We start from the raw sequence: 15,628 nt of genomic DNA on the forward strand, positions 1-15,628 counted from the left end.
TTTCCGACTTTAACGTTTGAGGAGTAAGAGTGCGGAGGATTTACATTTACCTTGCATGTTGAAGTTAAAGGTCAAAGGTCAGTCAGGTAGCAGTAAGAACATATTAGTAGGTATTCATACTTTCAATACTATACCAACTAAAAAACATATTTAGTTTGTCTGTGTACAGAATTCTAAATACAGTATAATCTTGAGAGTTGCTACCTGTGTTTCCATGGTAACCAAGTTGTAGTGTATTTACCTGCCTGCTCCTGCTCCTTTTCATACATTTATGGTTCATGGAGATGAGAGGAAGAGTAGGATAAAAGGAGCGGAAGATGAAGATCAATTATTTTTACAGCTGTATGCTTTCCCTATTTCTGTTAGTGCATGTGTGTGTAATATTGCCTATAATCCTCCTTTGAAATAGGTGATCTCTCTTTTAATATATTCTCAGTGTTTAAAGGTGTTTCTGGGAAAGAGCTGGCTCTTTGGTGAAGACTAAAGATGTAAGAGAATACTTAAACATAAAACCAGAAAACCCAGAGGTAAAGTTACAGGTGAATACATGCAGCCAATTGAAGGTCATCCCTCTAAACGACATATGTGTGCTTGGGGAATTTATGAACCTGTTGTCCTACTGGATGGTTTTCTTGATTTTATGACCAAAGACATCAGTTGTACCTTACATTAAAATATCAAACCATATGCTGACATGGTTAATTCATTGTCTTTTGGTAGCCTGTTTTCATTTTATTTAAAAGAACCATCCATGGTTCACTTTGAAATTCACCAAATTAAAGTTGGGCAGGATATACAAAAAAAGTCGAAAGCAAAGGACATTTTTTGAGTTGCAAAATGACAAACACAAGGCATGTGAACGCTTTTGAACAAGAAACCATTACATGTTTCTAATGATCGGGATTGATTAGCGATATTATTCACTCTTCCACGACTTAACAGACTGGCTCTGGATTGCGGAGCTTTCTCTTCCCTCTGCCTCCAGAGTCCAGAGCTTCACCCTTGACAGCAGGCAAACGTATGATTTTACCCACAATCCTTTGCACTTCATTCCATGTCTTTTACCTAAATCTTTTTCTCCCGCTGCATTTCTCTCTGTGAAGGCCCCTTTCCCCTCTCCCTCACCGTGTCATCTCAGTGCCATACTTGACTTTGCTTTCATGCTCTGCAGTTGTTTCTCCAATGCACCACTGTACATCAGTATCCACACATTATAAGAACAAAAATGTGTGGAGCCTGAACATAATACCCATAAGTGATTGTTGAACATCTCATTAATATGCTGCTTCAACAGCCAGACTTAAAAGAACACTGTGAAAACCAACCTATAAGATCTACTCAATAAAATGGGGGTAACAATTTGCACACACTTCTTTTGCGTACATTTTACCCAATGTTTTTGGGTAAAGGTTACTAATATTTAATATATAAGATTTACTTTAAGAAATTAAGTAAAAATCTAACTCAATTACTTAATAAAACATATTATATATAAATGAGTAATATTTACTCTCAATCATAGGCAGCTGGGTAAAGGTTACTAATATTTAATATATAAGACTTACTTTAAGAAATTAAGTAAAATCTAACTCAATTACTTAAAACGTATTACTTATAAATGAGTAATATTTACTCCTAATTGTAGGCAGCTATTTATTTAATAATTGATCCATATTACACATTAATATTACTTTATTAGTAAGGTTACCAGTAAACAATATATTGCCACACAAGATTTTATTGATCATGTTTTTTTTATTGACCAAATGTATAAGTGCAATATGGTCATACATTGAGATTGAGACCTATCATGCTATATTTAAATGATATAGTGTATGACCATACCTATATAAGGTATATTTATACATTTTATTTTTCAAAATACCAAATAGATCATTTTTTAGCCATGCCTCGTTTCGCTCATTTTCGCTCTATTCCAAGCCTGTCTTTGAAAATTCTGAGCAGCAGCTGACCACGCCCCCCTGCAGAAGAGCGGGCATGAGCCGGTGAGACTGAGAGTCACGTTACCATGCTTGCTGTGATTACGAGTGTGGAATAAACATGTCATCTCAGAGCAATGCATGTGTTCAAGCCAAGCGGCAAACTGTGGGGTAGAGCCGGGAAGCCAATACGGAAGTGCCACACACTGCAGTTCATATATTGGCCGATAGGCGATGGCTGCAGAAAGGAGCAATTTCCATAGACCCCCATGTTAAAATGCCCGATTTTACAGCAGAAAAAAACATGTTTCTACCCCTGGCTCCATAAATTGTATTATCGATATAGTTAGATTCCACCTTCATGATTATGGATCTGGGAGTGAATTGTTTTCTAACGCGACCCTTTATATTTATATTAGGTCTTAAAGTTTGTGCATACATTAGGGCGTGGTCACTTTGATTGACAGATACGTGCCTCACTGTCAGCTAACAGCAACTTGTCCAATCTGCTAGGCTACAACCATAGAGGCTACAACGTTAGTTAGTTGTAGTTACTGTACTTGATCCTTTAGCTGTGTTCGTGGTGATTGTGCCTGTTAGGGAATATTGTTACAAATACCAGATAATTAAAATGTCGTGCTGTGCGCTTGAATGTACTAACAGATCTTCCAAGAAGTCTACTTTCAGCTTTTTTCGGTGAGTAAAATGATAATATTAAACATGTTAACCCCGTTAGCAGGTGTTTGTGTGCTTGTTAGCTTAGCCTGTTATGTAGCTTATTAGCCAGCTAAGGACGTAACCCTTTATACATATATACAGTTTAGTTTATGATTCAGCCTTGGGTAAGACTTTTATACTATATGGCTATGACGCCCATAATGCTAAACGGGAGCAAATGTTAAAAGGGGTGGGCCGCCGGAGTCCACGCCGCCGAAGCTAACGGGGCTGCAGGGTGCTAGCTCGCTAGCGCGTCCCGGCGGCCGTAGCTAGCACCCTGGGGCTCCGTTAGCTTCGGCCAGCGGCGGAGTCCGGCGTTATAACTGGAGATCAAGGAATGCATCGTAACGCGGACTTGGTTCGCCTGCAGCCCGCTGTAGTATTAGCTAAATAAATGTTGTTGAGCAAGGCTTATTAAGCTGAACACCGCCACAATTATTCTGCTATGTATCGGTACTTATTTTATTTTATTAACGTGTGAATGACAAGCATTAAGAATAATACCAAATAGCTAATTATCTTGCAGATTGTCTCGTTTGATTATGAATGTAACGTTTATATAGTGGAACTACACTGTTTTATCAAAACCAAAGTGCCACGCAGTGACTTGGTATGCATGTATTTCAGCAGGAAATGTGCAACCTAGATGACATTTACCAACAGACTATATAGAAATATTTGTAAAAGTTGTTCATGCGTTACTAAGTGAATATGGCATTAACCCTCCTGTTGTCTTCGGGTCAAATCTGACCGATTTACTACTTTCATCAATCATGTTTTACATTCGATTGATACTGAGAGCATGTTAGCTTAGCTTCTTAGCCTGAGCTAGGACTCGAACGTCACGCTCGTTGGCAGCAGGTCCCGCCTCGGCTCCGCCTCAGCTCCGCCTCTTTGCCCTTATTTGGAGAAGGCGGGAGTTAGACTCTGACGACACCGTCGAGCCGTTAGTGGCCGACTCCGCCTACTAAGGGCTTCACGGCAACTCTGCAGAATCCTATGGGTGACGTCACGGACCCTACGTCCATTTATATATACAGTCTATGGTTCAAGCCAAGCGGCAAACTGTGGGGTAGAGCCGGGAAGCCAATACGGAAGTGCCACACACTGCAGCTCATATATTGGCCGATAGGCGATGGCTGCAGAAAGGAGCAATTTCCATAGACCCCCATGTTAAAATGCTCAACTTTACAGCAGAAAAAAACATGTTTCTACCCCTGGCTCCATACATTTTTATTATCGATATAGTTAGATTCCACCTTCATGATTATGGATCTGTGAGTGAATTGTTTTCTAACGCGACCATTTTATTTATATTAGGTCTTAAAGTTTGTGCATAAATTAGGGCGTGGTCACATTGAGTGACGGCTCTGTCAAGTGCCTGCCGCTGTTAGCTTCTTGTCTCTCTGCTAGCTGCTCCGTGAAGCTAGCTACAGGGACTCTGCCTGCTCAGCTCATCCAGGAAACACAACTTGTGTTTGTTCCGTGGTTGTTTGTTCTTCATGCTTATATATCGGACTATTGTGACTCGCTCTGCGGTTAAAACAGACGGTGCATGAATGCGGTAAGTGAAATTCGAGTGCTTTATTTATGTGTTAATGATTTTAATCAGCTACGTAATGAATGGTAAGGCTTGGGTTAGCATGTAAGCTAGTGGTAGCTACATCGGTGCTAACGATTGTAATCGTAGCCTCCAAGTTAAAATCATAGACTACTGTATATATAAAGGTTAAAACGAAATAGACAAGTGTTAAGTGGGATAATACTGTTGAACAAACGGCTTCTGTTTGAGGTTGATAAAATAAGTTTACATCCTTGTAACTTAGAGATATTTTATTATGTAGGTAGAACTGTATGCATCTAAGGTTAATTTAAATTGGCTATGCTCAAGTATGTAGACAAGCTAATGTCGAAGTAGTGTATGTGAAATCAACCTCACAATAAGATGTGTGTATATTACAATTATTAATGTCATATTTCAAGATGATTACTTAGATATTACAATATGGTTGGTTGAGCTGGAGTTCATTATTGAGCTTACACGTTAACGTCACAGTCATCTGAAGAACGAACCCAAACCTTGTTGTTTTTATTAATTGCATTACCAAATGGGTATCAAATAAACAGTAAGCATTGGTAACACAACTTCCAAAGTTACAGTAAAATAAAAAGGACCCTGACTCGGACAATACACAATCCAACATGTTCAACAGAAGATAATCAGTTATATTGTTTGTACACATGGTACTTTACATATATATACTGTGTATATATATATCTGTTTGTTTAAGGTGTCCAGGTGATGCAGACAGGCTGGACCAGAGAGTGAGAGACAGAACTGGACTCCTCACAGCAGTGAACTTCAGCACAGGTACAAAGACTCTTTTTTCATACTGTACAAAGAATCAAGAAAGATATTGGTTTAAATGAATGAAGTATTGACTTGAATACACTGATATACATTCCATTAAACAATACTAAATACTAGATCACCTACACATCAGTTAAGTTGAGGGTTTTTTCCATGCAAAAAGTTACATTTAGATGATAACAAGCAATATGACTGTCAGCTTTCTAATTTAATATATTGAAGGCAAAGATATTTATCACATAGTGAGAACTGCTACTATTTATCCCTCAATATTGTCTGTAAAAAAACGTGGTAAAAGTGATTCTTTCAGTGAGACAACAGAGCAAGCTTCTACAGTTGCACTACGTTTTGATAACAGTTCAATATTATTTTGATAATAACATATATTTCAATGTTGATGAACTTCATACTGTTCATTCATAATCTGATTGTCTTTGTAGCTCATTGTTGAAATAAAAAAAAACATTACAATTACAAAATAATTATATCTACAGCCCCTAAACACACAAACACACCGCTTTCATAAATAACACACTTGTTCTGCAATAATATGTTTTATGTTTCCTGTCATTTTTGTTAGGAAAGGACATGCCTGAAAGACAGGACATTTTCTCCTTCTCTGAGGGTCAAGAAGAACATCCAAGAGGAACATTAAAAGCTGATGTTATGAGATTTTAAGACCAGTACAGGACATTCACTAAGAAACTACTTTTATTGTAAAAACAGTCAGCTGATCGAATGCAGCTATTTCCACATCTACACTCCATCAGCTGATTATTTCTATTTGCCTCACTTTATGAGCTTCACAACATGTACCTTGTTTTGCAACGTCACAAATAAATGGGGCCAATCTTCAGTCAGATGTGAATGTGTAATCTAACATTTTCAGTAAGATTAATGGACAAAAGGAGTGCAAAATACAATTTATTGAAATGTGAACCAAAAGTTAATCAAATGTTTTAAATAAAAAGCACATATGGACAGAAGGTGTAAACCTATTAAATGTATTAAACACATTTAGTCAAATAAAGTGACCGACTATGCCTGTGCAGTTGGTATCAGCTTTGCCCAGCATGGGCTCCTTCATCAGCCCTGGTCCTCCTCGCAGAGGAAAGACCCTCAGTCCTCTCCAAACCAACAGACAGGACGTCCATCACACGGAGGTTTCTCCCTGAAGTCTCTGCAGCTCTCTGGACACCACGCTGTCTCAATCCGTCCACACTGAATATGAGATTGGGAAAATGAAAATAATAAATGCTTTAGACAATAAGAAACATAAAGTTGACTGTTGAGTTGCTCAGTTTTTTTAGATTGTCAATACTATTACTGTATAACTAATATCTCAGGTTAAGAGGCACATTCAAATAAAGATTGGTCTTTAAATACATTTTGTCTTTTGAATTGTTTGTCTAAAGTCAAGGATCTAGAACTGGTACTTAGTTTTAATGATACAGTCTGGTTATTATGCTGTTTGGAGGAGGCCTCACAGGTAAGAGCACTAACTAGCTACCATCACATGTACCTTAGCTTGACTTAAATGTATTAAACGTATAGTTAAGTGATATCAAAATATAAATAACTAATGTCATGCAAACATATTAATATTTGCTTGATTCCAGTGTTGAATTTAGCACAATTGCATACAAACGTTAAGGGGTTTTAAGATTCTGAAGTATTATGTTAAAACTCAATAACTTAGATTATTATTTAAAGTTTTGCTGAATAGTTTCATGTCCGCTTACCTTAGAAACGTAAAATGCGACGGCAGCGTGCAGATGGGGAGCATGTTAGCTTAGCTTGGTAGCTTCAGCTAGCTCTGGAACTTCCAGCTCGGTGGCAGCAGTTCCCGCCTCGGCTCCGCCTCTTTGCCCTTATTTGGAGCAGGCTGGAGAAGGCGGGAGTTGAACTCTGACGTCACTGTCGAACCGTTAGTGGCCGACTCCGCCTACTAAGGGCTTCACGGCAACTCTGCAGAATCCTATGGGTGACGTCACGGACCCTACGTCCATTTATATATACAGTCTATGGTTCAAGCATATTATCAATTTGATGCAGAGACTGACCCTGAAGCAACGGAGGTTTTGGTGGAGGTGCAAAGATCTCGGTTGCAGCAGGACGTTTCTGAATGGTTAGTTGACAAGCTGTTGTCCCTATTTATTTTACTCTGTTACGATGATTGCTACTTATTCCGTTCATATTTTGGATAATTAGCAAGAATGCAATGTGTACAGTTTATAACTTAGAGTTTGTAACGCAAAAACAGCAATACATATATATATATTTATAAAGGGAGACATTCATATTTTCAGCATATATACAATGGCCTCATTGGGTTTATTAATAGTTTACAGTCCTTTTCTTCCAACATCGTGCAACAACCGTTGGAAAGTTCAATAACTTAGGGTGATAAAAAGTATAACTCCAACAACACCTCAGTTATCAGCAATGTGTGTAGTTTCATGTGTTTTTAAAAGCTCAGTTATTGACTTCTTTCTACAGGTGTACATGTGCAAATTGCGCCACGATGCCTTCTGAACAGAGAATGTGCTGCATGGAGGTAACAGGTAACATGGTAACATTTTTGATAGCTTCACTAAGTTGTCTGTTTAGAGAATACATTTTTCACATGTCATTCAATATATGTTTATCACACTAGGTGTCAAGACGGATGCAGGAACTTGAGGACTCTGTAACCTGTATGGTGGACCATCCTGGATTAGAGCCTGTGTGCCTGAATGTGTTCTCCCTGCAGAATGCATTGAATATTTACAGAGCTGAACATGGTGGACAGTTGAGGCAAATAGAGCAGTGAGTGGTTTGTTTGTTTTGACTGAAATTGTAAAACGAATGCCAATATTGTTCATGGAAATAAATACTGGTGTATATGGCTTTATGCAATCTTTCATTCTGTCATTGTACATGTACTATTATATACTACACAGCAATGGCATAACACACCCATGTGTACGACAACAAAAGTCCACACACAACCTTATGCTTTTGAAATCAGAATATTCTTTACCCATCCAAACATGAATAATCACGACACATTTGATATCAACTCGGAACTTTATTGTCAAAATCAACGGTTCTTTGAACCCATAAAAAAAAACTAAATGTACTTGTATTTTGTATAAATGACACTAAATATATTTTTTAATGATTTCAGGCGTCACAGGTATCTAGCCTACAGAAGCTTTGTGAGCTGGTGCTGGGGCTTCCTTGGACGCAGGATCAGAGTGGTGATTCCGGCCTGCGTTGTCCTCAGGGAGGCAGGAGTTTCCTGATCCGCAAAATGTCGATGTTGGGTTCAGACAGCAGCCAAATTGAACCGTGTAGCATACCCGGCGATGACCTCCTCCCTGTCAGGTCGCTCATAATGTTGCAGGGTCCACAAAGACTTGGTCGAAGATGAGGTCCATCAAGTTGGCCACGTAGCCTGTGCAATGTTAAAAAAAAGCACAACAAAAAATGTGGTTTAGATTAGTATATGCATGTAAAAAACTGAAAGTTCTTTCTAATTTTGTTATTTTATATTTGTAAATAGTTGTATAATAAATATTTTAAACACTTACTGAATGTGGGGTCAGTCTTTACTGGTTTTGCTCTGCATTCTCCCTTCCTGGCCTTTGGGAACTGCAGTTTATACAGAGGGTTTCCAGTGGATGTTGGCTTGTGCACGCTCAGCGTTTTCATTGTAGTGCAGGGCTGCCAGGTACAGTCTTTCATTTCCGCCATGATAAAACAAAATGTAAATAATAGCAAAGGATGTACAAATTGTCACTAATTGGTAAGTATGTGAGGTGCTGGCCTGTAAAGAAGAAAACATAGTTAGAACAAAATCATCTCAATTTAGTATTCAGGATGAGAAAATACTATTTGGATAAATATAGTCTGAAATCCCAAAAGATGGGGCTTAAAACTCTCTATTTAGCAAAGCTCTTTGCTTAGCCTTTTCCAATCTGAGTTAGTTTTGAACCGTAACGTGCATGCTGTGTTTCTGACTCAATACAGATGATATGTTGGAGAGGGGCTGAGCTCAGTAGACTGACTATAATGAGTGCTGTCTAAGGACAGAGGGTGTCGTATTGTCATACTGATATTTTGTACAAACTGTAAAGTCCACTGAGACAAATGTAACATTTGTGATATTGGACTATATAAATAAACATTGATTGATTGATTGATTGCTAGCCACTAATTAACCTGTTGCTAGAGGTAAGGCCTCGTCAACAACAACAGACCAACGGGGCTTTAGCTCCGTTTTACTCGTGGTGTGTGTCCCCCCTCGCACACAGTGTTGTATCCTCACACACCCCCATTTATATTCATGTGCGCAAACAAGTAAACACACAAAAGCTTTTACATATAACGCTGCAAAAAACGGCATGTCTCATTAGCGTAGCGTAGCTTACAGATCGATGATATCTGATCGTTCTTACAGACTACAATCACAAAAGCTTTTACATATAACGCTGCAAAAAACGGCACTTACCTACAGAAGATTACGTTTGTTATTATAACTTACTCAATATGATTTTAGAGGATACAAAATACTAATAAATAGGAGAATAAATACTTGTGTTATCGGCTAGGGCGTGGCTTTACAGCCTTAACACAGATCGCCATTATGGCAGTATGTCTGAACATGTTAGCAAATGCCTGATAATTAAAATAAAAGACAAAGCAAAGACTGCGGAGCGTACAAAATAAAATGTTACAAAAACATATAAACACCTAACCGATTACTATTTGGGTTTGAGGCGACATTGATACGGCGAAGCTACATGCTACATACTACAAGCTAGAGATAGCTTTATCAGCAAAAACACCGCTAAATAAAAACTTACAGCTTCAAAATTGGATGTGTCCTCACTGGCCTGGTCCCGGATGGTTGGTATTGATCCCGGGTTTAGCATTAGTTTGGAGGCATATCCGTGTTGGACTTGAGAGAAGTTCATAAACATGTCCGTCGTAAAATGTTTGGAACACAGTCACACCAACAGAAATCTGCCGTGGTCTTCTGGCACATGTCCCTTGAAAATGAAGTCGAGCCACAGATTATTTTCTTTTTCCACTGATGGCATTGCATGCATTCACCTGTCCCGAGTCTTGCAGCCAACAACAGCACAATGTTTAACTGGTTTAGGCAACCTGGCAAGAGCAGGCAAAAACACAGATGTGACTGGGGTTGATTTAGCCTGCCGATAGCCTATATGCGAATGAGAGGTTTGGCAATGCACGTGGCCGTGGCTCATTCCCCTGATAGGTGGAGAGTTGACCAATAAGCGGAGCACGTCTTTGTGACGTAGAAAAGTGTTGAAATCTGGATCCATTTTTTTCAGATCCGTTGCAGCCCCTTTTTTAGAGATTTGGCTAAGGAGGAAAATAGAGAGGGTTGTGTTTTCTGACACTTGGTGAGTTCCCTGGAACACCTGGGACACATATTCATGTATAAAAGACGTACAAAGGTGCATTTTGCATGATAGGTCCCCTTTAAACAGATAAGTGCATTTCAATTGTTAACACTGAGCAGAATCTTCAAAATAGTCATACAATCACATTGTTTTAACAGTAAAGTGCATGGAAATTGTAAACATTTTTAACATAATCTTCCAAGTGCAATTTACTCAACTATTAAAACCTTTGAGTGCCAGTAAACAGTCAACTTTTAACAGAAAAAGGTTTCTCCACATCCATTACATTCCACATCACATTATTTTGAGTTTGTGTCACTCGGCACTAAAACAAGTCAACATCCACTTCAGAACAAATGGTTTATTTGCGACTGGACCTTTTTGAGCAGCTTGGCTCCATCAAGCTCCAAAAACTGTTTTTAGAATACCTCAAATGTGTATTTGAGCTTGTTGGGGTATTCCAGGTTGAGGGCGTAGATGAATCCCATCAACAATGCGCATGCCTTTGTTTGGTTTCCGCACAAAACTCTGTCTCCCTCTATGACAATAGACACATCTGCTGGTCCCGTCCCTGGCATCATGGATCACAAGCACCTTCACAGTTTGGTCCACGACGTTGTCATGCTCGTCCTCCATGTTGAAAAGAAAGAAAGAAAAGCATATTCACTTTAAATTAGGCATATTAACAAGAAGCTATTATACAATATAGGCTTTGTGGTCTAGCATTAAGCCTAATCAATACAACCAGGGATTGACTTTTTTTAAATGATTTGTAAAAATGTGTGGCAGCGATTAAAAATAAAACAAGATTTCTAACTTATATAAAAAATGTCAGGCCCAGTCAAATTGCCCTTCGATCTAATCAATGACATTCAATTAATTGATGATTCTTTCCCATGAACATAACTTTTCAGTGCATGATTTTATTTATCTTATTTCACTTTAACACCAAAAGAAGGTTTTTGTTTTTAGGTAGTTTTATATGTTAAGTAGCTAAGCACATCAGTACATTATCCGTAAATCATTTTCCTGTGAATGCTAAACCATTTATAAAAACAATAAGATGTTTACAGATTTACAGCAATAAATTGCATATTTATTTGTTAGGTGTAAGAGTGGTTAATCACAGAAATTAAACAATGGTATCAGAGCGACCTCCGAAATAACTCTGTTAAAATCTTGAAGTGATCAGTCTTTAATGACATACCTGGCTGTCTTGAAAAAGGTCTTCTTGGCGTTCCCCAAGGTCTTCAATCAGGCACCTTGCCACTGCATCTATTTTTTCCAATACTCTGGGCCTGTGAGGAAATGCATTTTAGTGAGAAGACTTATTTCTGCATTTTCATATTCTTGAATGAAACATTTAAATAAATGTACCTCATCAATTGTGCTCAGAAGAGGGCGCATCCTGGAGCCAGCATCTCCTCCTTTGGCACGCATCAGCTGGAGCGAGTGGTGTTAGTGTACCCATCCAGTTTCAGCATCAAAGTCTCTTCCAGTGAAAGAGTTGTTATGTGTCGGAACTCCTCCTTGATCTAATAAAGAGCATAGGGGACAACACTCATTACTCTGAGAACAGTGAGTTGAAATGGAAAAAAAATAAACGTAATGTTCTCACCTGAGCCTCATTGAATAAACCAGGCCATCTCTCCTTGAAGACACTGACACGTGGGCTGAGGGTCACCACCTCCACTCCACTACGAATTGTCTGCAGGATTTAAAATGTATAGGACTTAGGTGCCGTCTCTGAGGATGTTACACTTATATTTACATTTCTTACACTGAACATTACCAACAAAATAACACAATTAAACATTTTTATGTAGTAAAATCCTAAAATATATAACAATGAGCTTTGGCTCTGCTCCGTGGTAATCTATCCAGTCCTCACGATAATATACAGTAAGCTTAATGTAAACATAAGTCTATAGGCTATTGCTGCAGCTATACCTCAAAAAAGACAAATTAATCAAATCATTATTACTGTGGCTTGGCAGAATATACGATGGTTATTTTTCACTAAGAGATAGTCGCAAGATAGTTGTCTCAGTATTTATCGTTTCATGCACGCTCATATGAATACAGACACAGGAGGAAACTGACGGCCGACGTTAGATAGACTAAGAGAGATGCTACAAGCTAGCTTCAACTTAGTTAGCCTTGTGCCAGTGTTGCCAACTCCATAGTAAGGAAAGTAGCTATTGGCTGTCCGAAAAGTCGGCAGAAGTCGCTAAATGACGTCATCGCCTAATTTGCATATCATGTAATGGCGGCTGTAGGCAAAAAACGTTCCCAACCCTTCAAGGATCAAAACTTGAAACCACCGGAGTTAAATCCAGACGACAGTAGATCAGAAATGTCTTTGCCTTTTGAGTATGTTTTGGGGTTTTAACATGACAGTTTGGCATAGAAATCCCCCTTACAATAAAGGCAATATGCCCGTGTGTCATCTCCAATAAATGGCTTCAACCATCCTTTATACTCAGGGTTTGATTCCCACTCCTTTCTGTATTTTTGAGAATACAATTTAGACTGTGCCATGATGTTTAGCTTGTCACAGAGAGGCACACACACAGTGGACGAGGTGATTGAGTGACTGAGGCTGTGTGAGGCAAAGCAAAGCAAAGGCAGTTATTTATTATAGTGTGAAAGTGAGTGAAGAAACATTTACATTCAACATTTAAATCCCGCTCAAAACCAGGACGGCTTGGCAGTTGGCGCATGCGCAATTCATTTGTAGTCTCGACGCGGGGGAGTGTGGTTGTCTCCTCTCTGCTCTGACTGCAGCAGCAGCTCTGTGCATCATTTGAATGTGTCCCCCGCAAACTGTTACTGTACTCAATACTACTCAACCGGGTCAGAGTTCGTCATATTACTTGAACTGAAATGTTATTTAATAAACGGCTACTGATTTTTGCAGTGTGCATCACCATTGGATACTGTGTGGAAAATAACATTGGACAAACACACCTTATATAGAGGACGACCAACTTCAAAGGTTGATTTAAACGAATGCCGCCTTCCGCGCGCTGTTCTTGTTAGTACTTAGCTAGCAAACAATAGCCTTCTCTGCTAAGCATGCACGATGCTAACGTGAAACACAACTTGGCTGGTTAACTTACATTAATATACAACTGTCGCCGTGACGCTTAACTAATTTCAGACGGCATGCCGTCAACATTAGGGATGGGTATCGTTTGAAATGTATCGATTCCGATTCCGATTCCGGTTCTGCTTATCAATTCCGGTTCTTATCGATTCCCCGTTTCGATTCCAAAATTGTAAAAGAAAGAGGTCAAACGTTTAGATAACAAAAATATCTTTATTCTTTTCAGCTTTAACTGAAATTGTTACAAATAAAAAATATACATGCAATACAAATGTATTGCACAATAGCTGTGCTTTATTTTAACTGAGCTATGCCTGTGGCAAGCTATTAACACTGTGCCCAATTGTCTTTTTATTTTTTAGTGTAGTGGAGCCTCGCTTCAGAGCGTTTACCGCGACCCATCTTTGGTGTTATGAAGTGACTGAGCTCGTGAACTGTCTACGGGAGGGCGGGGGGAGCCTCGCTGCGGGGCAACTGTGGACCTCTGTCGCCTGTCAGCGCAACTTACATGATGCCGTTAAAAAAAATTAAGGGCGGTGCCGGCCATCAGCGTACCGAGCCGGCCGTCAACGGCCCGCTGACGACCGGCCGTTCTGTGATTCTCCAGGTCCGCCCTGTATTCCACCGGGTCACCGCGGCGCCGCGGTACAGACGGACCCGCTGGAATACAGGGTCTACCGCGTTTAGGAACCGTTAAGCAGAACCGAAAAGGTGTATTTTGTACGGGTACCCGGTACCCGGCATTTTCTTATCGGTTCTCATCTGGAACCGAGTTTCGGTTCCCAACCCTAGTCAACATGCACATTATTGCTGTAATAACAATTATTAACAATATGGAGCTAAACATCATAGTGCTTTACTCTTAGCTCCTATGTTAGCTACAGCTATCTAGCATCAGTGACCGACTTCCAGTGAGTAATAGATGAGAACAAACTTACACTAACAGTGAAGCAAGCAGACAACAAGTCTTGTGATGAACCTCAAAAAACGTGAACATGTATATGTAGGACATGATAGACAGTAATATCTTACCTTCCAACATTTCCACACACCAGGAGGAGGGAGGCGCGAAAGAGAACCGTTCCTCTGGCCTGCAGCCAAGAATCACCGCAGACGCATGCGCAAAGGGGCAGTGTGGGCCTAATGTCTTCAAGTAGATTTTACCCAGATTGTTTATGTTTCAGTTGGTACTGTCAGAAATTAGGTAGAATTTACCCATTCAAATATACTAACAATGCTCACTTATATACCTTGAGTACAATTTAAATGATTTGCTTGGATAATATATACTACCCTCCAAAATCCTTTTTTATAGTGAAGAATCATTGCCAAATTGTACATGTTGTCTTTGACTGTTCAACAAGAAACTCTTACATTATTGTGTGAAAAATAATCAGATCCCAAAGTATCAAGTAGACAGCCATGTACATTTTTGCCGAGAACAGTTTTGGGATATTTTCTTATTTATATTGGCTGATTGACGATACAGACGTCCGCAATAATATTTGTACCCAATTTCTGAGGACATAAAGCCTTTCAGTGCAGTATAATTACCATGATGGCCCAATATCAGATACACACATAAAATACAATGTTTTTCAAATTGTTTTTCTTCAAATGAAACACTTTTTTAGTTCTGTTGATCAAAAACGTATTCCAAAAAAACTGGCGTGATTTATGTGAGGGCTGCCCTCGACTAAAGATTTTTCTAGTCGACCAATTAAGGCGATTAGTCAACAAATCGTTGCACGTTTATTATACATTATGATTGTAAATATATATATTTTACAGAGGAAACGGAAACACTGAAAATATGAGCGTCGGCAAAAATCCCTCCGCATTATGCCCTCATCATGAAATGAAAGCTTTATAGTTTTCTGAGGTATAAGAATGATTATATATTATAGGTCTATATATGTTGATACAAAGATAGGCTACTGCCTGACTTACTGCTACTGTTTTCCTCCGAGTCTGAGAAAGTAACACATGTTGTCGTCGGGATAATTAAGCGCCGTGTTTTGTTATGAAGCCGGCATTCAGGAAGCTGCGCTCCGATGGTGTGGGTATGGAGGAG

At 39.2% G+C, this 15,628-nt stretch overlaps 1 long non-coding RNA gene across 1 annotated transcript; it reads right to left on the bottom strand.

Moving 5' to 3' along the window:
• Window positions 1–11,709: 11,709 nt before the first annotated feature.
• Window positions 11,710–14,718, bottom strand: LOC117532871. Its single transcript, XR_004566938.1, has 4 exons — window positions 14,587–14,718; window positions 12,064–12,153; window positions 11,823–11,980; window positions 11,710–11,743 (listed from the first exon to the last, which is right to left on the bottom strand). It is a non-coding gene; the product is annotated as an uncharacterized LOC117532871 (long non-coding RNA).
• Between the last annotated feature and the right edge of the window lie 910 nt (window positions 14,719–15,628).

The sequence above is a fragment of the Gymnodraco acuticeps genome, unplaced genomic scaffold (genome assembly GCF_902827175.1).
Source record: "Gymnodraco acuticeps unplaced genomic scaffold, fGymAcu1.1, whole genome shotgun sequence".
Lineage (NCBI taxonomy): Eukaryota > Metazoa > Chordata > Actinopteri > Perciformes > Bathydraconidae > Gymnodraco > Gymnodraco acuticeps.